A 24,117-nucleotide genomic window follows, 5' to 3' on the forward strand; every position below is an offset into this window, starting at 1 on the left:
CCCCATAGACGGCAGCCCACCAGGCTCCCCCGTCCCTGGGATTCTCCAGGCAAGAACACTGGAGTGGGTTGCCGTTTCCTTCTCCAATGCATGAAAGTGAAAAGTGAAAGTGAAGTCGTTCAGTCGTGTCCGACTCTTCACGACCCCATAGACGGCAGCCCACCAGGCTCCTCCATCCAGGGGATTTTCCAGGCAAGAGTACTGGAGTGGGTTGCTATTGCCTTCTCCGCTGCTTGCTACTAGTTTATGCTAATAACTAGTAGCATAACACGTGAGTGTGCTCAGTCATGTCCAACTTTTTGTGACTCCGTGAACCGTAGAGCCCACAAGGCTTCTCTGTCCATGGAATTCTGGAATGGGTTGCAATTTCCTTCTCCAGAGGATCTACCCAACCCAGGGATTGAGCAGACGTCCCCTGCACTGGCAGGTGGATTCTTTACCACTGTGCCACCTGAGAAGCCCAGTGAAAGTGAAAGTGAAGTCGCTCAGTCGTATCTGACTCCTAGCGACCCCATGGACTGCAGCCTACCAGGCTCCTCCGTCCATGGGATTTTCCAGGCAAGAGTACTGGAGTGGGTTGCCATTGCCTTCTCCGGCACAGTAGCCTAACATAAACACTACTAGCTGTTGGTACTAGAGTGACAGCTTAGTGTCCTGTTGCTTCTGCAGCCAGAGTAAAGGCTTAAGGTACATTAAAAGGCAGTTGAGGGAGCACAGGCCAAGCACAGAGGAGTTTCAGGGCAGTGAAATGATACTACAATGACAGATACAGGTCATGATGCATTGGCCAAAACCTACAGAATGTACAAGATTAAGCCAAAATGGAAACTCTGGGTGCTGGTGATGCATCAGTGTAGCTTCACTGATTATAACAAACGTCCATTCTGGTGGGGATGTAGATGGTGGGAAGGCTGTGTGTAGGAAGGAGGGGAGCAAGGAATCTAGGGGAATCCTCCATACTTTTTGCTCTTTTGCTAGGAAACTAAAAACTACTCTAAAAAATAAAACTTTTTTTTTTTTTTTAATGGAGGAAGGTTGAAATGGAGCAGGTAGGATCTGAGATCTGAGTAAGTGAGCTACACTCTCATTCATATGCTGAGCATTCGTTTACTGAAAACCTACCTGGGCCAGGCATGGTGTCCAATGTGGATGTACAGAAGGCATCAAATGTAGGGGGCTGGGGTGCAGACAGATGTTCACACGTTCACAAATAAATAAGCAGGGTTATTGGAGAGAGTGGCAAGCACTATGGAGAACATAATGGGGTGATGGTGGCAGAGAATGGTGACCAGGTGGGGTGTCACCTCCCTGTCACTTCAGGGGGGACCTCTGAAGAGGTGATATTGGAGCAAAGACCCAGGTGATGAAAAACAGTTGGCCATACAAGAGCTGCTTCCCAGGTGATGCCAGTGATAAAGAAAACCCGCCTGCCAATGCAGGAGACGTAAGAGACGTGGGTTCGATCCCTGGGTAGGGAAGATCCCGTGGAGAAGGAAATGGCAACCCGCTCCAGTATTCTTGCCTTGAAAATTCCATGGACAGAGGAGCCTGGCGGACTACAAAGAGGCTGCAAAGAGTTGGACACAACTGAGCGACGGAGCACACGCATGCAAGAGCTAGGAAGAGGATGGCAGGCAGTGAGGGTGGCAGAAGGAAAAGTCCTGAGATCAGAACAAGCTTGGAATGTCCAGGGGACACATGGGATGAGGGAAGGGGAGCCCTGAGTAATTTCTGAGCCAGGGGCTGATAGCAGTGACCGTGTTCCCAGGGCAACCTCAGGGCAGGCTGGGTACCCTACTGGATCTGAGCTGGATCTAGGAGGTTGGATGATGCACCCTGTAAGACCGGAAGGCCAACGAAAAACCTCATTTCCAATCTTGGGCACAATGGCTTCCCACACGGGAAAAGACTCTGAATTAACACCATTTGTTAAAGAAACACCACATGGCACTTGCTCTGTTTTAAAACCTTGGACGACAAAAATGTAAAGCCATATCCCATGAGCTGGGTACCGCTTGAGAAAGGACACTGTCACAGACAGGATGCAGTGAGTGTCACGTTCCAAGCAAGATAATAATGCTGGCATTTCACATTTGTTTGTTTTTTCACTTGGGGAAGTGAGGTAGAAAGGAGGATAAGGGGCCTAATTAAAGAATGTGGGGGCGGGGGGAACTCATTTAAAAGTAAATTCTGCATACAACACTGTAGTTCTAAGTTTGCCTATGGACCAAGGCTAGCAAGTAATGTGTAGAAATGAAAACGTTTTTGTCTGGGTGTAAGTATTAGGAGTGACTGGGTTTTTTTTTTTTTTGATTTTTGCAAAAATTTTTTTAATACTCTCACACCATCATTCTAATTTAAAGTAAAAAAAAAAAAGTTTAAACACACTCTGGAAAATCCAAATCTCTCCCGGAGATGAAATTGCAGCAAGGAGACCATTTCACAGCTTGCCTTAATTTTGTTTCATTCTTCTATACCCTAAGGAGGTTGTTCATCACTACCTGGCTACAGAATTGAATAGGTGTGAAATCCAAGCTGATAGCAATACATCACTCCCTATTGAACTTCAAAGCTGAGGCCAAACTGCCTATAAAAATAGTTTTCATACCGGGCCTTAATCTCTTTCATACATTTTGCCTCTTTTTTATTTTTTTAAAGTTTTACCATCCCTGGGGTGAAGTTAAATATAGTGATAGTTAAGCAGTGCATGGCCCCCAAAAACCAGAGTTCTTAATGTGTTAGTTTGAGTTCATCATGAGTCCAAGCTTGAATCTTATCAGAAAACTTTATCAGAGCTATTGCTAACAGGGTTCTAATGAATAAAAAAGAACACGAAAACCACAAAGGGGGCTTCTCACCATGAACGTGTGAACAGGATCTATCAACTACCTATTAAGAGTGTATAACTGAACTGTATTAGAATGCATTGCTTCAATTTCCACCCTCTACAGACCTTAAAGCCACATGATAAAGAATCTAGAAAGAGCCTGGTGTGATAGGGTCCTAGTCGCAAAACCCCCTTTTTGTAAATAACAGTTTCTGTTGAAGTTGTTGTTGTTGCTCAGTTGTGCCCGACTCTTTGCAACCCCGTGGACTGCAACACGCCAGGCTCCCCTGTCCTTCACTATCTCTCAGAGTTTGCTCAAATTCATGTCCACTGAGTCAGTGAGGTTAAAGGGTTCCACTTACTACCAAGTTCTGGATATTATTTGTTTTTATCATGAACGAGAATACATTTACAGAATATGAGCTTTCGTATGCAGAAGTCCAGATTTCTACATACAAAAGTAGCAACAAGTTGTAAAGAATAATACTGACAATAATAATACTAACAAGAACACATTTATACCCTGCTTATGATGTGCCAGGAGCTTCTCTGAGCATTTCTGTGTTCATGTCTTGTTATGAGGACCTTTTGAGGAAGCCGCCATCATCTTTTCCAGTTGAGGAAACTGAAGCACAGAGAAGCTAAGCAACTTGCCCAAGACTACACAATTACCAAATAGAGGAGATAACAGGACAAGCCCTTGCAATACGGTCTAAGGATTCTTAGACTCAGTATCCAATTACCTTCATGATCACTAATTTGCTTCTTGATACTTTCTATGTGTAGCCTGCCTTACAGCGTATGTTTTTGTGTATCTATCCCATCTACCTCACTGAACGTGACAGAAATAAACTGAGCAGAAATCATGTCTTCATTTCACCAAGGAGAAGAATAACACCCAGAGAGGTTAAATGAAGTTGTAGTCATACTGAGAAGCTTCTGACCCACATATTCAGCTTCTGATCCACCCCTGATCCACCTCAGCACCATAAGATGTGGGCATGAAATCAATGTTATAATTAGGTTAGAAGGAAATAAATCTCCCTTTTCCTGGTTGGATGTGTAGAAAAGAAGTAGGAAGGCCCCTAAATAAATTATACTGACTTTCAGCTGAGAAAAGGAGGGAGAAGAAAAGGACACTTTCCCCCAGCGTCATCATCCATTTCCAGATGAAATCCAAGATGGCAGCTGCTGCCAACAGTCAGAGAGGCGGCGTGCTCACCCTCTCACTGGTCAGTTGCAAAGGGTCAGGAGAAAAGGGCTGAGAAGGAGGGTTTGGAGACAGCCTTTATGGAGTGAGTAATGACCGTGTAGAGTGGGCAACTCCCCCAGGAAGCAGAGAAAGTTGTAACCCTGAGCATATTTGAGGAAGAGGGAGACAGGCACTTATAGGAAATAAATGATGTGTTCTCAGGGCGGGAGACAGGCTCATATGAATTGCAGAGACCTCTGCTTTCTGCAGATGCTGCTTTTAAACAGTGGGCAGGGGCTGGAACTAAAATGTTGGGAAAAGAGACCGGCTCGGGGTGATGGCCCTTTCTTTTTGAGTCAGTGTTCACTCCCTTGAAAGCATCGCCATTTGGGCAGAGATGAGCCCAAAACACTTGAGGTAAAACTCCCTTCTCCATCTGCCTGGCTTGTTTCTCCAGCGTCTTCGCCCCGTGATTTTCGCAGTAATGCAAATCTGATGCTGTTTTCCCTTATGTGTCATTTCTTTCTAGTTTCCGTCACCTTTTCCACCCACACCTGGAATGATGTCTCTCTCCTCTGTCTTGTAACTCCAAGAGTGTCCAAGTTGTCACCACCTCTAAAAAAGAAAATAAAATCCTTCCTCTGTTTCCCTGGGCAAATTAGAGTGTTTTCTCCTCCAACCCCTCCCAGCCCAGCACCTTGTAACATCCCTGATCTAGAGTATGTATGTTATCATATGGCATCCGTTTGTTAGTCTGTCTCCCCCACTAGATTGAAAAATCAAAAGGTGACAGACAACCTGGCACAATGCCGTGAAGACGACAGACTTGGGATTTCCCTGGTCCAGTGGTTAAGAACCTGCCTTCCAATGCAGGGGACATGGGTTTGATCCGTGGTTGGAAAACTAAGATCCCACGTGCTGCACCACAACTAGAGAGAAGCACTTGTGATGCAGTGGAGACCCATTGCAGCTATTAATAAAATTAAATTAACTAATTAATTAATACAAAAATTTTTTAAATGTTAAAAAGGGCACAGATTCTGTGGCCAGACCAACCATCCGGCCTCAAGCAAGTTCCTCCATTTCTCTAAGCCTTGATTTCCTCATCTATAACATGGGCATAAAAATAGTGCTTACCCTATGTAATCATTTTGAAAATCAAATGAGATCACGTATTTTAGCGAGAAGCATTTAGCATAACACCTCACTCTAATTATCATCCTTTTATCTTTGAACCCCATTTTTAGTGCTGTGAAAGCCATAGAAATATTTAATAAATATCAGACAAATACTTAATACTTAAATAAATACATAATAATGCTTAATAAATATTAAGGCCTTCCCTGGTGGCTCAGCGGTAAAGAATCTGCCTGCGATGCAGGAGATGCTGGAGACACAGGTTCGATCCCTGAGTTGGAAAGATGCCCTGGAGAAGGAAATGGCAACCCGCTCCAGCACGCTTGCCTGGAAAATCCCACACACAGAGGAGCCTGGTGGGCTATAGGCCATGGCATCACAAAGAGTCTGACATGACTGAAGCGACTGAGCACAAGCACAATAAATAGTAAATGCATTTTAATATTAAAAAATACTAAGTATAATCATTGGGGGCTTTTATTTTAGCAGAAAGTCTTTTGGATTCCAATTGAAGCTTATGGAAAAACCATATAGAGAATTGTTTTAAAAACATCAATTCTCGGGACAAAGCAAGAGACCCCAGGAGCCCTTGTAGCCCATGAACAGCTTTCATCTCAGCTCTGCTAATACTAGAAAATATCTCTTTTTAATGTTAACCCCTTTGGGAAATTCTACAATAGCTCCTTTGGAATCACCTTGTCCAGTTCTGTGCAGACAGTCAGTAGAGTATCCAGTGAAATATACTAGAGGAGCAGAAATCGTCAGGGAGGTGATAGTCCTGAGAAAAACTGGAAAAAAAAGGAGGGGGGCAAACATCCAAGGGAGATAAAAGCTGGGTGCTCATGGTTTATAACTGGATGGCCCACAACACATGGAATTATAATGAACAAAAATAGAGGAGAGATTATAATTGCACATAAGGAAGAATTAAGTAACCCCAGTGACAGCAAAGAGCCATCCATACAATAAAGTATATGTCTATTTTTTGAGAATGTTGATTACAAAGCAGTTAAAGAATATATTCCTTGACTTTGGGGGATTTATAATCCCACATGAAAGACAGTACCAATGGACCAAAAGGGCTATGAAAGATAGGATATTTCTTGGGAAAAATAATGGCCTAAGAGTTTGAAGTCCTGGGTTGGAATCCTGATTCCATCGCTTAGTAGCTGTGTAACCTTGGAGAACTGACTTAACCTCTCTGAGCTGCAATTCCTCTATTAAAGTCTCCAATGAAAAGTCATATCATGTAAAGCAACAAGCCTACTTAGCACAGAAACTTATTTAAAATTTTTGTTGTTTAGTTGCTAAGTCCTGTCCAATTCTGCGACCCCATGGACTGCAACACTCCAGGCTCCTCTGTCCTACACTATCTTCCAGAGTTTGCTCCAATTTATGTCCGTTGAGTCAGTGATGCTATCTAACCATCTCATCCTCTGCCATCCGCTTCTCCTTTTGCCTTCAATCTTTTCCAGCATCAGCATCTTTTTACTTTATTTCCCAGCATAAGGGTCTTTTTAAGTAGACGTCCAATAAATGTTTCCACTATTGTGAATTGTGGCTATTATTGATAAAGCACCCTGGTGGTTCAGACAGTAAAGAATCTGCCTGCAGTGCAGGAGAGGCAGGATACCTGGGTTTGATCCCTGGGTTGGGAAGATTCCCTGGAGAAGGGAATGGCTACCTGCTCCAATATTTTTGCCTGGAGAATTCCCATGGACAGAGGAGCCTGGTGGGCTACAGTCCATGGGGGCACAAATAGTCAGATATGACTGAGTGACTAACACACACACACACTAAAAATGATGCTTGGCTCATAGCCAGGAGGGTTAAAACACCCAAATGGGCTTTGGTGAAAAGGTGTGCTATTTCCACCATTGGAAAGGTCTAGGAAAAGATGGGAAACATCTACCCTGGATAGTTTAGAGAATGGTAGATGCGCTGGAATTCATGGAACCCTTGAAAACCAAAACCCCTTAGACTTCAGGTTACAAATCTGTGCATTAAACTTTCATCCCATTAAAGATAAAGACTGGACCACTGAACCTGCCCCATGCCCCAGTCTAAATTAGGCACCCCATTTTATACCATATGGCTTTCTCTTTCTTTGTACCTCCCACCACTGGTGAAAATGTCTTATTGTGAAATAAATTGATACCACACACTAGACTCCAGCTCCTCAAGAATGCAAAATTGACAAGCTGGTCTTATTCCCCATCACATCCCCAACATCTTGCCCCACTTGCCACATAGCATGCTTTCTGTCACGTATTAGTTGAATTAATTAAGTGATCACTGGATGGAGCTTCCAGCTGTGGGTTTCTAGGCTCCCATTCCAACCATCTGACCAGAATTAAGAACATGAACTTGATCCCAAGCAGAGGTTTTCAGACAGCAAAACATGTCGGCAGAAAACCCACCAGGCCAACACTTTAGCTCCCTGGTGTAGCTCCTCGGTCTCACGGATCGCACATGTTTTGCATATGGAACCCCCATTGACGTAACTGGGAATTTCACGGATGGGACAAATGAAGAGGCAAGACAGCAGTAGATGTTTGCAGCACGAAACTGTCAAGAAGAGATGCTCTGTGACCAGGAGACCAGAGAGCATGCCCCCACCATGAAGGGCAGAGAGCATGCGGGCTGAGCAGTGGTCACTGGCCAGCCTTCTGGAATGCACGGAGGGCTGAGACCTTGCTCTGCCTCCTTGGCCCCACGACATCGGAAGCTTGGGTGGCTTCCATAACAGCAGCCTGGTCACCCCCTCCCCTTTCCATCCTGCGGCCCCCTTCCTCAGCCCTGGCCCCTCCACTTCCCTCCCAGCGGTCCCCAGACAAAAACAAAAGACCCATTACGGAGTTATTAGCTGCGTCTCGCATATCCCGCGGAGAGAGACAACTGCCAAGCCCACTTCGACTTAAAATGTTTAACAGATCTACCCACATCTAATTTCTGTCACTGTGTTTACAGTACAAGGAACCCAGAGAAGAAAGCCGTGGAGAAAAGTACTAGGGTTGGGGTTGTTGGGGGGTGGGGGAGGGACAGAGGAGGGGTTGCAAAAAATAAATGCCAAACGCCTTCAAAGGCGACATTCCTCCCTGTGGTTTGCAAACACTTCCTCTCTCCCCAGCCATCCTGTAATCACGCTCCAGCGTTCACCAGAGGAGTGTTTACATCCAACACCATTACCGGCAGGGGAGACAGGCGAAATTAAGGCCTCTGGTCTCTGTTCTCCGAGGCCCCATTATCTCTTTCCTTCCCTTACCTCCTTTCATCAAACGCCTCCAATATATGAAGGGGTAAAAGCCTTTAATGGGATTTTGAAGATCTTAAAAGCCAGGCGGTTTGTTTAAAAAGGAAAAAGACCAAGAGGAGTGGAACACAGCCTGGGATCCCTGGGTCCACTTTTTGAAAAAGGGAGCAAACTTTGTTCTCTCTCTCTTTTTTTTTTGGCCCCGCGTCTGCCAAATCGAGTGTTGGGTTTGAGGTTTGTCTTGGATGGACAAGCAGACCACACAGAGCTGCCAGTGGAAAGCCCCCTTTCGAGTGAGGCTGAGAATTGCCATCCACAGCACTTCCCGGGGCCTGGCATGTTCCCTCCACTTCTCTCTCTCTCCCTCTCTCCGAGCTGTGTCCAACGCCCAATCTGGCACCAACATCACAACCGTGGTTAGCCAAGCCTAATGGTGGCTGAGGGAACAAGATAAAGGGGAGACAATGGTCAAAGTCAGAGGAAATATTGCATGTTGGCAAGTTTGAAAGGATAGATTTGGGTTTCTTCATTCCCCCAAGGCTGGGAAAACCCCAGTCCTACATTGCCACAGAGTTTGGTTAGGAGCGAGGCTGGGTTTTCCAAAGAAATCATTCTATTTGGTGTTCTCTTTCCATTTCTCTGGGCCAATTACACTTCGCTGAATCAGCACCGGACAGCTCGGGGGTTTGTTGAGCCATAGTTGTCTTGGGGAGCCATGAGGGGGTGAAGAGTGATTTATGAGTTACATTGGATTTGAATGAGACTCTGTATTGTCTCATTCACAACTGGGCAGGGTTGAAGACATTGTTGGTTGGTGTTGTAATATCAGAGTGGAATGTCTATGTTGGATGTGACATGATTTCAGAACACACGTTGGTGAGCAACGCTGTGTTCGTTTAGGGGTGTTAAGTTGGACTGCTGGACTGTGGTGTCATGTTGGGAAAGCCATGTCATGAGACCATCAAGCATTGGTTTAGTTCACCAACACAACTGACTGCCCCAGTAAAAAAACCTGAGGTTGCCACATGGCCTCTTTGCACAGAAGATGACGGCTTTCAGGAGACATGAGACAGCATTCTGTCTCCTGAAATCCCAACAGGGACCCCAAGGTCATCACAGCCCAGTGACCCAAACTGTCCATCAGCTGAACACCAACTCCAAATGCCCAGGACTCCTCTACAAAGTGCAACGGGGTCTTTCGTTACCACCCTCCCTGGTTTCCTTCACTACAAGCCACTCCTCTAACCACATGGAGCTTCCAGCCAAGAGCTTCTCCAGTCCTGCCTGTTCCTTCGTACACTTGGAAAACGTCTCCTAAGCTCCCTCGAACTTGGGGCAGAGGTGATTCAGCCACAAGAGCTGGAGGTGACTGCATGTGACCTCTCCCTTCTTTCACAAGAACTCTTGTCTCTGATCATCAGCAGACAGTTTCCTCCCTCATCCAAAGTGACTGGCAGCAGAGCACCTTATTCTGAGCAGTTGGACGTTTCCAACCTGGTTTTTATAATGGAACCACATTGTTCCACCTCCAAAGAGGAGAAACACCCATCACAAGAGCAGCTCGCATGAATGGGCAGCTCCCAGTGGGCCAGATGCTGAGCTAAGCACTGCACAGGCCTCTTCTCTCTACAGCCTCTTAAAAGCCCCCGGGAAGAAAGTATTGCTCACTTTGTTTGGTGGATTCATTCAACAAATATTTTCAGAACAACTACTATGTTTCAGGCAGTATTCTTGGACCTGGGGAAACAGCAGCGAACAAGAGTGGAAAATCTTCGCTAGCCTGTAGATTCTGATCTAGTGGCAGGGAAAGGTGAGTCTCAGAGAAGTTAAGACAGTTGCACAAAGTCACACAGCTGTGAAGAGCAGAGCTCAGACTCTGCCACAGAATCACCTGACTCCAAAGCGGTGATTCAGAAAACAAAAAGCAAACACATAACATTAAGCAGAGTTCCCTGTGCTCTACAATAGGGCCTTGTTGGTCATCCATTTTAAATAGAGCAGTACGTACACGTCCATCCCAAACTTCCTACCTAAACTCTCCCCCAAATCTTCCCCCACCCCCACCCCAGGAACCATAAGTTCTTTCTCTAAGTCTGTGAGTCTGTGTGGCAGCTTGGATGGGAGGGAGTTTGGAGGAGAATGGATACATGTATATATATGGCTGAGTCCCTTTGCTTGTTCATCTGAAACGATCACAACATTGTTAATCAGCCATACTTCAATTCAAAATTAAAAGTTTAGTAAAAAAGAAAAAAAATTAAGCTATTGAAGGCTAAAAAAAATTTTTTTTAATCAAAACCAAAACATACACACAGCCATGATTGTACCAACTACCTGTCCTTCCTTTATAAAAGTCACTCGTGTCCATTCAGGATACATGGACTTACTTTGGTTTTCTGGTTTTTGTTTTCAGTATCAGCAACTCTGCCTCAGATGCCTGCTGCTTACCATCAGATGTAAACACAAATAGTCCTGCAGGCTCAAATACATTTATAGAGGGATGGAGGTTGCGAGGCCAGAAAGAAAGGGCTGATGGAGGGAATGAGATAGAGGTTCCACCCCTGGTTAGGTGAGAGCTGGCATGTCTGAGATCCCAGAGTCATTGCCAGCATGAGAGAAGGAATAAGGGTGAAATCCTGGCTGGTAGAGTCCAATCCCACGCCAGAGAGAGCTGTCATCATGGAAAACACAGTGCTTTATTTTTTAAACTGGGAACAGTTTGCAAAGGGCTTCCCTCCCTCCTAGGATTGCAGAAGAGAAGGATGGGTTATACCAAGAGCAAGCCAAGCTTAAGAGACCAAGGTCCAAGTCCCCATGGCACATTTTCTGGAGCTTAGGTTGGTCATTTTGCCCCTCTGAGACTCAGTTTCTTCATCAATTACATGGGAATGCTCTTAACACCTAAGTGACAGAGCTGTGATAAGGAGTGTTAAATGAGAATATTTACGGAAAGTACTTTGCGCATTTTAAAGAGCTACATGACTACGAGATAGTCCACCAGCCTGGCAGGAGCCAACCCTCATATTATGAACTACAAAATTACAAGGCTGGGAACATTGAGAAGAGACTCAGGGTCTTCAAATTGGAGAAGAAGGTTAAGTCAATATTGTAGAAGAGGGACTTCCCCGGTGGTCCAGTGGTTAAGAATCTACCTTTCAATGCAGGGGATGTAGTTTCGATTCCTGGTAGGAGATCTGAGATGCCTGAGACCTGAGACGGGACAACTAAACCTGCACACAACTAGAAAGCTCATGTACCACAACTAGAGAAACTCCTGCTCCACCACAAAGACCCAACACAGCCAAAATTTAAAAATAAATAAAAATTAAAAAAATTTTTTTAATTAATGAGTTATGATTTAAAAAAAAAAAAGATTGTAGGAGAAAGAAAATGAGGCTCACATTGACATATCTAATGTATGGTAAGTCCTGTGTTTGACATGATATCCTTTGGGGTAGCCATACTATCCTCATTTTATGAATAAATAAATAAATAAATGTTCAATGAGGCAAAGCAATGTTCCCATTATCACCAGACCAAAAAGAAAATAATAATAATAATTAAAGTATTGGTTTTCAAATTTAGAATTGTCAAAACCCCAATTTTTTTTTGTTTGAACTACTAAAAAACTCACTAAAACCCAGATTTTTCCCCCCACTTTGTCACCTTGTTTGTGCAAACTACTCCCCCAAAAAACAACTTACTCAACTGGATTTTACATTTAAAGGCCTAACCTGTCTTCATTACCTGTCTCCTCAAAATAAACAGACCCCCAGGCCTCAGTCAGGCCATTTACAGAAGCCCCTACATGGACTTAGTCATCTCTGTCTGAGTGGCTGCCCGGAGTCAGGCAATGAACAAAGTGACCCCCTCCTGACCCTCCCTCTCTTGCTGTCTCCTTGCTTTTCTTCATATACAGGGGATTTCCAGGGGCTCTGCAGGGGGTTATAAATATGAGGCACCTCTTGCTCTACCCCGGTTCTGTAGTGCAGCCCCTCTAGGGAAGGGATGGCATACTCGACATGACATGACATGACATGATGGCGTACTCAATGGCGTATTCCTGTGTGTGTTGTTTGGACTCCATCTTCAAATTCTGACTGTTTTCCACTTCTCCACGATTGAAAAAGCTCTCATTGAGCACAGCTTGCTTCTCTCAGACTGTCTCCAGACCCATAGATTCCTGCCTTCAGTCTCAAGACCCTCCCCTCCTCCACTGAGAAGGTGAGTGACCCTGGGCAGATCATGCAATAGCCCCTGCCTCTCAACACACGGCCCCACCCTCCACCCAGCTGCCCAAGTCTGCAAAGCCATCTCGAAGCTCCTGTCCCTCTCTCTTCAGATCTAAGTCCTACCAACCCAACCTCCACAACAGTCCTCAAATCCATTCTCTCCATTCTCACTGGCTTTCACCATCTCCATCTTGCCCTTGGCTTTGGTCTCACTGCTTCCATCTGGCCTTCATCCCTTCTCCGCACTGCAGACAGAGCATGCCTTTTAAATATGCAAATCCATCCATTGTGCCCCTACCTCCCTTCCAAAAATCTTTCCATGGCTCCCTAAGGCTATAAATTTTTTTTCAGATTTCTTTTGTTGGAGGACAACTGCTGTACAATGCTTTGAGTCTCCATCATACAATGAAATGAATCAGCATTGTGTATACATATAGCCCTCTTCTTCAACCTCTCTCTCGCCCTCCCCCACCCCACCCCTCTAGGTCATCGCGGAGTGCTAAGCTGAGCTCCCTGTGCCACACAGCAGGTTCCCACTAGCTGTTTCACACGTGCCAGTGCGCCTATGTCAATCTTGCTCTCCCAATTCGTCTCACCCCCTCCCCCAACTATGTCCATGTGTCCATTCTCTATATCTGCATCTCTATCCCTCCCTGCAAACAGACTCATCTGCGCCATCTTTCTAGATTTCTAGATTTCATACATATGCATTAATATCCAGCATTTGTTTTCCTCTTTCTTATTTACTTCATATGACAGACTATAAATCCATCCACGTCACTATAAATGACCCAATTTCATTCCTTTTTGTGGCTGAGTAATATTCCGTTCTATATATATATACCACATCTCATTTATCCATTCATCTGTTGATAGACATTTAGGTTGCTTCCAATTTCTGGCTACTGTAAATAGTGCTGCAATGAACACTGGGGTACATGTGTCTTTTTGAATTATGGTTTTCTCATGAGAGTTGGATTGTGAAGAAAGCTGAGCACTGAAGAATTGATGCTTTTGAACTGTGGTGTTGGAGAAGACTCTTGAGAGTCCCTTGGACTGCAAGGAGATCCAACCAGTCCATTCTGAAGGAGATCAGTCCTGGGTGTTCACTGGAAGGACTGATGCTAAAGCTGAAACTCCAGTACTTTGGCCACCTCATGCGAAGAGTTGACTCATTGGAAAAGACTCTGATTCTGGGAGGGATTGGGGGCAGGAGGAGAAGGGGACGCCAGAGGATGAGATGGCTGGATGGCATCACCAACTCGATGGACATGAGTCTGAGTGAACTCCGGGAGTTGGTGATGGACAGGGAGGCCTGGCGTGCTGCGATTCATGAGGTCGCAAAGAGTCGGACATGACTGAGCGACTGAACTGAACTGACCATGGCCTCTACTGCTATAAATTAACTGGCCAAAGTGAGGAACCACATCAGCTCTACCCTCCAGTTTCCTACCAGCCTTATGACCTTGGCCAGATGGCTCACCTTGTCTGTGCTTTGGTTTTTGCAGTCTGCACCTATGGCTCAGGGTTGTTGTCACGATGAAATGAGATAATAAAGAAAAGCTATTTGGAAAAGTGTCTGGTGAACAGTAAAGACTTATTAAATTGTACTTATTTTATTATCTTCATCATCATTATTACTATTCTTTTTTTCTTTCTTTTTTTTTTGGCCACTCGGGCAGCTTATGGAACTTGCTCGACCAGGGGTGGAACCTGCACGCCCTGCAGTGGAAGTGCAGAGTCTTAACCACTGGACCACCAGGGAAGTCCTCATTACTAGGATTCTTATATTTGAACAATAAGCCCTCAGTATAGGATACAGAGGTTGGAAAGATCTACTTTTTGCCTATTTATCCAACTTCAACTCTGTTCTCATGCTTTACATTCTTCTTCTTCTTTTTTAATTAATTAATTTATTTATTTGACTGTGCAAGGTCTTAGTTGTGGCATGGGAACTCTTAGTTGTAGCATGTAGGATCTAGTTCCCTAACCAGGGATCAAACCCAGGCCTCCTACGCTGGAAGTACAGAGTCTTAGCCACTGGACCACCAGGGAAGCCCACTCACTCACCCCTTACATTCTATGCACCAGCCATTCTTAACTTCTTTGTTTTTTTAATTCAATATAGATGCAATGATTTATGCATAAAGATGGTCATCACAGTGATGTTTATCATAAAGCTGTTTTAAAGCTAAATATCCATCAATTAAAAATGCTTAAGTAAAATTGTAGTATAATGATGTATTTCAAAAACATTTTAAATTATGACTCTAATGAATATTTAATGACAGGAGAAAATGCTTATGATGTGACAGTACATGAAAAATGACTTAAAATTGTATGTACAGCATTATCTCAACCTGAAGGAAATAAATCAAAATGTTTGCCAATGGTGATCTCTCTGTTAGAGAGATCTGTTAGATTATAGCTGATTTTCTTTGCTTCCTACTTTGCCTATTTTCCAAATTTTATAGAGTCAGTATGTATACCTTTCATATAAGGGAGAAGGGGAGACAGAAAGGGAAGCTTACTTCCTTTCTTTTTTTGCTTCAAATGTAAATGTTCTGGTATTAAAAACTCACTTCTTGGAAAATTCCCTGGCAGTCCAGTGGCTAGGACTCCAAGCTTTCACTGCCAGGGCTTGGGTTCTATCTCTGGTCTGGGAACTAAGACCCCATAAGCTGCACGGCATGGCCAGAAAAAAAACTAAATAAAAATTAAAACAAAACAAAAAATTCACTCCCAAGTCACACACACACAATTGCCACCAAGTCCCATCCCACCTCCCCATTCATGAAAACAATATTTCAATTCTGGTCTTTACTGAAAACTTAAAGAAAAAAATGATTTCCCCCACAAGCTAAAATAATTCACTAGACTCCTCTCCTAGAATAAAGAAATCTTGAAGCTAGGGGGAAATATCACAGTCTGCTCCAGCTTAGAATGAAATCCAAAACAGATTTGGTTACAGGGCACAAACACACATTAAACTTTTTAAAATGGAGGCAAACAAATCATTTTAATCCCAAGATTTTAGAGTATTATCCCTATTCTTAGAAGTTATTACCTGATCCACACACTGCATCTCTCAGGAATTCAGACATCCCTTAATGTGTTGTTTAGAAGAGTGGGGGGACGTGGTATATGCGTGTATATCTGCTTCTTCAGGTCAACCAGATGTTCTGAGATGCATGCATTGTGTCCATGAATGCTGAGTTGGCCAGATGTCTAAACATCATATATATGTATATGTGTATATATATATTTATTTATTTGTATGTGTGTGTGTGGGTAACAGGCAGAAAAAGAGAGAGAAACAAAAGAGCAAAGTTCACTAACAATTTTTTTCCTTTTCAAAGCAAACTTTGATAACTCTCCGTCCCAATAAGTTATGGCTTCCTCTCAGCCGGCTTCCTTGGTGGGAATGGCAGGTTCCCATGCCAACTGGAATGGGGGAGGGGGAGGGTGTGAGAGCCATTTGATGGTTTGTCAAGATATGCACTCCAGCACCTCATTCTTCTACAAATGTTTTTAAATGAAAAAGCTTTGCCGCTTAGACAAAAAGAGGAACTAATATTCTTGCAGAGAAGCAAAGAACCTCATACTAAAGAACACAGGATAACATTACTAATATATCATTATGAACCCCTAATGAATGAAAATATTATTCACATTTTCCTGTGATTTTATGCTTGGTTATGAAGCATTTCAAGGGGAGAGAATGAGAGAGACAAACACTGTGGCCAGCATTGTTACTTTGACATTACAAATAACTGTATTTATGATGGTATTATACAGTTCATATACTTCCCTCTAATAGTGCCAATAAAAAGATGGCATTTTCCCAGCGTCTGCTCTCTGCTCATGTTTTATGTCTTACTTTCCTCAAGGATCTGTGGGCTCTTAAGCAAAAGAGCTAATTTTTCACAGTATTAGAGGGGAAGGGAAGTTGGCTTTCTCTCTTTCTACACTAAACTGCTCTTTTCCTATTAGTCTTCACAAGGCAAAATGTTGTTCCTTAAAAAGAAAAGTCACACACACATGTACATAAGAGCTTGTGTTGTTACAGAGTTCTTCCTACCTACCCAGCACCTGGGTTTTATACATATCACTTCAGTTGACCTGCAGGACAAGCTTCTGAGCCAAGAACTCTAAGGGTACCCCTTTTAGGGATGAAGAGATGGAGATTCTTAGAGAGTAAGTTCCCCCAAAGACACTCAGAATGATCCAGGACTCAGGTTCCTCAAAGTCAATGCCCTGAAGAGGATGGGATGTTATGGAGAGAGCAGCATGGAAACATACTGATTACCAGATGTAAAAGACAGCCAATGGGAATTTCCTGTATGACTCAGGGAACTCAGACTGGTGCTCTGTAACAACCTGGAGGGATGTGATGGGGAGGGAGGTTCAAGACAGAGGGGACATGCGTATGCCTATGGCTGATTTATGTTGATGTTTGAAGAAACCAACACAATATTGTAAGGCAATTATCTTCCAATTAAAAATAAGTAAATTTAATATTTTTTGAAAAGTCAGTGCTCTGGGTGACACTCTTGCTTTTCTGTCCTTTTGTTTTCTTTCACTGTTAAGATTTTCATTTATTATGATGGATAAGTATTCTAACTGGCAGCAGAGAACTCAGTCTCACAAAGCCTTTAACAAGACACTTACTCTTTTTGTTTTCTTTCTTTTTGGTTGTTTAATCACTGACTTTATATTTTTATTGTTTTTTTATTTTGCAACTAATTTTTGTTGGAGTATGATAGCTTTACAATGTAGCGTTGGTTTCCACTGTACAGCAAAGTGAATCAGCTAGATGCTTACATCTAGCCCTTCTTTTTTGGATTTTCTTCCCATTTAGGTCACCACAGAGCACTGAGTAGGCTCAGTGCTGATACAGTAGGCTCTCTTTGGTTATTTTATGCCCACTACTGATGGTGTATATATGTAAATCCCAATCTCCCAGTCCATTCCACCTCTCCTCGCCCCCTTGTTATCCATACATTTGTTCTCTACGTTTGAGGCACATAGTCTTTTTCAATGGGATGCAAAGGCCAGCTAACTTCCATCAATGATGCTTCTTGGTATCTTCTTCCACAGATCCAGCTGTATGAACTTAAATAAGTAACTTAACCCTCCTGGACATCAGTTTTCTTATAAGAGAGAAATATCACAGCCCAGCATCGACATAGAATGTGAGCTTAAAAAATATGATGTGCTCACTCATTATCAGAGAAATGCAAATCCAAACCACAATGAGGTACCATCTCACCCTGGTCAGCATGTTGACGTATGGCAAAACCAATACAATACTGTGAAGTAATTAGCCTCCAATTAAAATAAATAAATTTATGTTTAAAAAAATCTACAAACAATAAATGCTGGAGAGGGTGCAGAGAAAGGGAACCCTCTTACACTGTTGGTGGGAATGCAGACTAGTACAGCCACTATGGAGAACAGTGTGGAGATTCTTTAAAAACCTGGAAATAGAACTGCAATACAACCTAGCAATCCCACTCCTGGGCATACACACCGAGGAAACCAGAACTGAAAGAGACACGTGTACCCCAATGTTCATCGCAGCACTGTTTACAATAGCCAGGACATGGAAGCAACCTAGATGTCCATCGGCAGACAATGGATAAGAAAGCTGTAGTACATATACACAATGGAATATCACTCAGCTATTAAAAAGGAACGCATTTGAATCAGTTCTAATGATGTGGATGAAACTGGAGCCTATTATACAGAGTGAAGTAAGTCAGAAAGAAAAACACCAATACAGTATATTAACGCATATATATGGAATTTTAAAAAATGGTAATGATGACCCTATATGTGAGACAGCAAAAGAGACACAGATATAAAGAACAGACTTTTGTTGGACTCTGTGTGAGAAGGCGAGGGTGGGGTGGGATGATTTGAGAGAATAGCACTGAAACATGTATATTACCATATGTGAAATAGATCACCAGTCCAGGTTCAATGCATGAAACAGGGCACTCAAAGCCAGTGCACTGGGACAACCCTGAAGGATGGGATGGGGAGGGAGGTGGGAGGGGGGTTCAGGATAGGGACACATGTACACCCATGGCTGATTCATGTCAATGTATGGCAAAAACCACTACAATATTGTAATTAGCCTCCAATTAAAATAAATTAATTAATTAAAATAAAAATTAAAAAAAAAAGAAATATGATGAGCTATACTATGCTTAGTCGCTCAGTCGTGTCCAACTCTTTGAGACCCCATGGACTGTAGCCCGCCAGGCTCCTCTGTCCATGGGAATCCTCCAGGCAGGAATACTGGAGTGGGTTTTCATTCCCTTCTCCAGGGGATCTTTACAACTCAGGAATCCAACCGAGGTCTCCTGCATTACAGGTGGATTCTTTACCAGCTGAGCTGCCAGGGAAGCCCAAGAAATATGATACATTAATTTAAATAATATTCACTCAGCCCTTCTTAGGTGACTGACAAGATATCAGGTGCTGAGGGAATAGCCATGAAAAGAATATAACCCCTGCTCTCTAGATGCATATGGCCTGGTGCAAGAGATAAACATGCAAAGAGACCAATACTATTGCCTCTGATTCGTTCTTTGATGTAGGTACCGAATTATCTTTGAGTTTCTGGCCAGCATCCAAAGCACTAACAGACAAAATAATTTCAAAGTTATCCAGAAATATTTCATCACAGACACTCCCTTCTAAAACAAAACAGGGACTTCTCTAGTGGTCCAGTGGTTAAAATTCCATGCTTCCACTGCCGGGGGGTGAGGGTTCGATCCCTGGTTGAGGAACAAAGAGTCCCACATGCCATGTGGTGTGACCAAAAAGTAATAAAAATTTAAAAACAAAACCAAAAAAAGAAAAAACACTTGTAGAAATCCACAGGGCTTCTACTGGGCAATTGAAGGTATAAACTGTGGATACAGGAGTCAAACATGCTTTTGGACTATCACAGCAATGAACAGAGATTATGATATCAACAAATGACTACTCCTGTCGATCAATATCTTTGTTTATAACTACATACCTGCACCAATCAGCAAACTAAAATGTGAGAGAGCTCGCAACATGACAGCCAGCCAGTAAGAAAAAAAAAAAAAAAAGTATTTCTAAGTCCTCAGCAAGACCAGACTCTTCAAAATATCCTCAGACCCTCTCTATTTTCAAGTCTCCATGATCCCATCAGTTACTTAAAACAGTTTCTCAGCCTGGACACTTTTTACATTCTGGATAAGTCTTCATTCTGGGGGATGCTCTGTGCACTATAGAATATTTAGAAGCATCCATGACTTATATCCACCTGATCCAAACACCCCCTCCATGATGACAACTAATAGCATCCCCGGGGACTCCCTAGTAGTCCAGTGGCTAGGACTTCATGCTCCCAATACATGGGGCCTATGTTGGATCCCTGGTCTGGGAACTATCAATAGATCCCACATGCCACAAGGAAGACTGAAGATCCTGTACGCCACAACTAAGAGACCCTGAGCAGCCAAAAAAATAAAGTAAATATTTTAAAAATAATAACATTTCCAGAAATTTCCAGACATCCCCAGGCAAGAGAGTGTCCCCAAACCACCCACCAGTTGACAGCCATTGGTCTAAGACTAAAAGCACCTCTACATTTTGGAGCAGTTAAGATCCACTTAGGATCTAGCTTAGCCTGGCCTGGTCCCTCCTAAGATATCTTTCTTTCTTGAAGTCAGTAATTTGGAAAGAAGCCATCAAATGTTTCATTCATTCATTCATTAACTTGCCTATTCACTCCCTCCTCCCTCCACTGGTAGAGTGTGGTAGCCATTTGGAGGCATGGCCCAGGCCCAGAACAAAACCACTAAACCCATTAAAGACATCTAAGAAAATACCATCCAGGACATGATCTGAACAACCAAAGCTCACCCGTACACTTGAGATCTAAACTTGACCCTGGCCTATCTCTTGAGCCTGTGACTTTTTGCTAAGACTCAACTTCATCACCTGTAAAACGGACTTGATGTATGTCTCCCAAACATCAATCCTTTGGATGCTACCTTCAAAAGTTTTGCCAACTTCAGCATCTCTATAATCATTTGCTTACTATATTTTTTCTTAAATCTTTATTTACTCTCCCAAGGAAATTGCACACCACTCTTCTATACATATATCCAGTATCACCTCCATAAATGAAAGGCAAAGGTCTGTATAGTCAAAGCTTTTTCCCAGTAGTCATGTATGGATGTGAGAGGTGGACCATAAAGGCTGAAAACTGAAAAATTGAGGCTCTCAAACTGTGGTGCTGGATAAGACTCCTGAAGATCCCTTGGACCACAAGGAGATCAAACCAGTTAATCTTAAGGGAAATCAACCCTGAATATTCATTGGAAGGACGGATACTGAAGCTGAAGCTCCAATACTTTGTCCACCTGATGCAAAGAGCTGACTCATTGGAAAAGACCCTGATGCTGGGAAAGATTGAAGGCAGGAGGAGAAGGGGCTGACAGAGGATGAGATGGTTGGTTGGCATCACAGATTCAATGGACATGAGTCTGAGCAAACTCCAGAAGATGGTGAGGGACAGGGAAGCCTGGTGTGCTGCAGTCCATGGGGTTGCAAAGAGTCAGGCACGACTTAGTGACTGAACAACAATAACCACCTTAAAAAAGAAATACAGGGAAAGCAAAACACGGCTATTATATTCCAGCTACACACTGTTGTCAGTGGGAGCTTCTAAGCATATCAGAACTGATTTCCAAGCTACTGGGGATTAACTGCATCTTTTCATGTGTTCTCAATTGCACCCAGGCAGGTAGGGAAGAGATGCTTGGGGGCTGCCCCAGCTAGGATAAGTGGCTATAAAAGAAGTATGTTGCAAGGAAGTGCAAATGTTTGGAACTGGGGTAAAAAAGTTCTGCAAGTAAAGCAGAGGCCAAGATTGGGGGGCAGGGGGGTGAGCTGAAGAAATGGAAGAAGGTGTCAGGAGTGAAGAAGGGGTGACTTCGCAAATTTGCCCTCTGGCATCAGGATCCTTGGCGAGCTCAGCACTTTTGAGGTTCAAGTTTGTTTATTCTTGGCAAAATGCAACCGCCTGTTTCTAAGAGCAAAGTCTTTAAAAGGCTTATAAAGTCTACTCAAAAGGCTTTCTGGACATCAAATAGCTCATAAAAAGGAACATTTTGATGAGTTAAGTGTAAATGAATCAGAAACATACGGATTCCATTTTGCCTAATCTGCTCGTGGATTTAGAAACGAAGGGGAAAACTGCTCCAAGCCAAATTCTTCAGGGGCTTTGTAGACCCCCGAAACCTTTGAAAGCCTTTGGCAACGTTAAGCAAATCCCATACAGAACTCTGCCTTGCCCTCCTGAACTTTGGTCTTCAAGAAAGGCCCCCAATGGAAGATTCATTCTGAGGAAGAAAGGGAAGGAAAGGGGTAAAGAGATCCCATTTACTATGTGCTCAGAACTCTGCACTTACCAGCTGCCATAGGCTGAACCCCTCCAGGCAGGGGACACACTTTATGTCACCAGAGAGAGAGGAGGCCACAGAGGATAGTGACACCAAGGAGACGGGGTGCTCATCCCAGCTCCCCCGAGGGCCAGCTTTGTCCATCTGGCCAAGTTACAGTAATGTCCCTAAGTCTCAGTCTCCCCATCTGTAAAACGGAGCTGAAAGGGGCATGTAGGTAAAACTGTGAGGGTTACATTTTCAAATTATGGAACATTTCATCCAGTGCTCAGCACATAAGTACTTGATCAAGACTGGCCATCATGGGACTTCCCTGGTGGTCCAGTGGTTAAGATTTTGCTTTCCAATGCAGGGGGTGTGCGTTTGATCCCTGGTCGGGGAGCTAAGCTCCCACATGCCTCATGGTCAATAAAAAAACAAGACATAAAACAGAAGCAATACTATCATGAATTCAATAAGGACTTTAAAAATGGTTTCACTGATGGCTTAGCTGGTAAAGAATCTATCTGAAGTGCAGGAGACCTGGGTTCAATCCCTGGGTTGGGAAGATCCCCTGGAGAAGGGAATGGCAACCCACTCCAGTATTCTTGACTGGAGAATCTTAAATCTTACAAAATATAAAATAAAAGACTGGCCATCATTATAATACACAAACACTGTAGCGTGGGCATGGATATTATCCCCATTTTAAAGACCAAGAAACTGGGTCCAAGAATGATTCATTCATCCCAGGTCCCAAATCCGTTAAAATAGTAGACTCATGATTTAGCATAGAGCCTCATAATTCCAAAACCAGAGGTGTTGTCACTGCAATTCATGGCTTTCCGAAAAGACTCAAGAGTCTAGCAGAACGGATCAAACTCCAGAGACTGGGATTCATTTTCCAATAAGGTCGGTGCTGGGAGCCTCACTCCAACCTCATGGCCATGGCTGGAGGTGAGCTAAGATGAGCCTTCCTCCCAGACTTCCAAGGACTTTTCGGTGCCAAGACAGAATGAGACCTACACCCTCCATCAGAGGTGTTGAGAGATCTCCCTGGCTCCAAAGTTTTGTTTGCTTGGTGTGACGGGTTAATGGAATTACAGGGAAGAAGCAGAAGATGAAAGGAGAGGGAGAAATTTGGAATCACGCTACATTTTCCGCTCACTGTCTCTCTGACTGATGCTGTGTAATATGGCTGTAAAAATACATGAAGCAAAATCTAAAGGGAGGGGGAAGTCTATGTAAATGGGCCAGGTGGATAATACTTGGCGTGTTGTACATGTTTCTGCACATGGTTTTATCAAAGGGGATAATTACAGCGTATGGAAAATAAGACATATTGTTTCCATATGAGAGATAAAGAGAGAGTGTTAGAAGTGATTAAAGGGACTTAAGGGTGTAGAATGTTCTCATAATGAGAACTGCTTGTGTCCTAGAATGAGAGTGGTGGTTTTTTTTGGTTTTTTTTGTTTTTTTTAAGCCAGAATTGCAGAAGTCTTTCTAGCATTCTATAAAGGGAAGGCTTCTTAATTTTTTGCAAGTTTGGCCAAACTCAAAACGTTAGACTCACCCGGGCAGCCTCTCTTCATTTCCTGAGTCTGTTTTGTCCGGGGATTATCTAGGCAGGTCTCCTTTGCATCTGGCAGCTTCACCAATGGGCCCCACAGCAACACAGCTATGAGGTCAGGAAAGCTTAGAGCCTGACAACAAAAACACGAACATCTGATTAAAAATTGGGCCAGGGACTTTTGAATGGACATTTCCACGAAGAAGATACACAAATGGCCAATAAGCACATGAAATGATGCTCCACGTTACTATGCACTACGGAAATACAATCACAACCATAATAGGACACCACTTCACACCCATTAGGATGGTTGTCGGAGAAGGCAATGGCACCCCACTCCAGTGCTGGAGCAAATCCCACGGACAGAGGAGCCTGGTGGGCTGCAGTTCATGGGGTCGCTAGGAGTCGGACACGACTGAGCGACTTCACTTTCACTTTTCACTTTCATGCACTGGAGAAGGAAAAGGCA

At 43.5% G+C, this 24,117-nt stretch overlaps 1 long non-coding RNA gene across 1 annotated transcript in view; it reads right to left on the bottom strand.

The window, feature by feature from the left end:
- The window catches only part of LOC129630101 (uncharacterized), a 38,392-nt gene extending 14,611 nt beyond the window's left edge, over positions 1 to 23,781 (bottom strand). The window contains exon 1 of the long non-coding RNA XR_008703535.1: positions 23,649 to 23,781. This is a non-coding gene — a long non-coding RNA (uncharacterized LOC129630101). The remainder of the gene's footprint in view (positions 1 to 23,648) is intronic.
- Between the last annotated feature and the right edge of the window lie 336 nt (positions 23,782 to 24,117).

The sequence above is a fragment of the Bubalus kerabau genome, chromosome 16 (genome assembly GCF_029407905.1).
Source record: "Bubalus kerabau isolate K-KA32 ecotype Philippines breed swamp buffalo chromosome 16, PCC_UOA_SB_1v2, whole genome shotgun sequence".
In the NCBI taxonomy this organism is placed as follows: domain Eukaryota; kingdom Metazoa; phylum Chordata; class Mammalia; order Artiodactyla; family Bovidae; genus Bubalus; species Bubalus kerabau.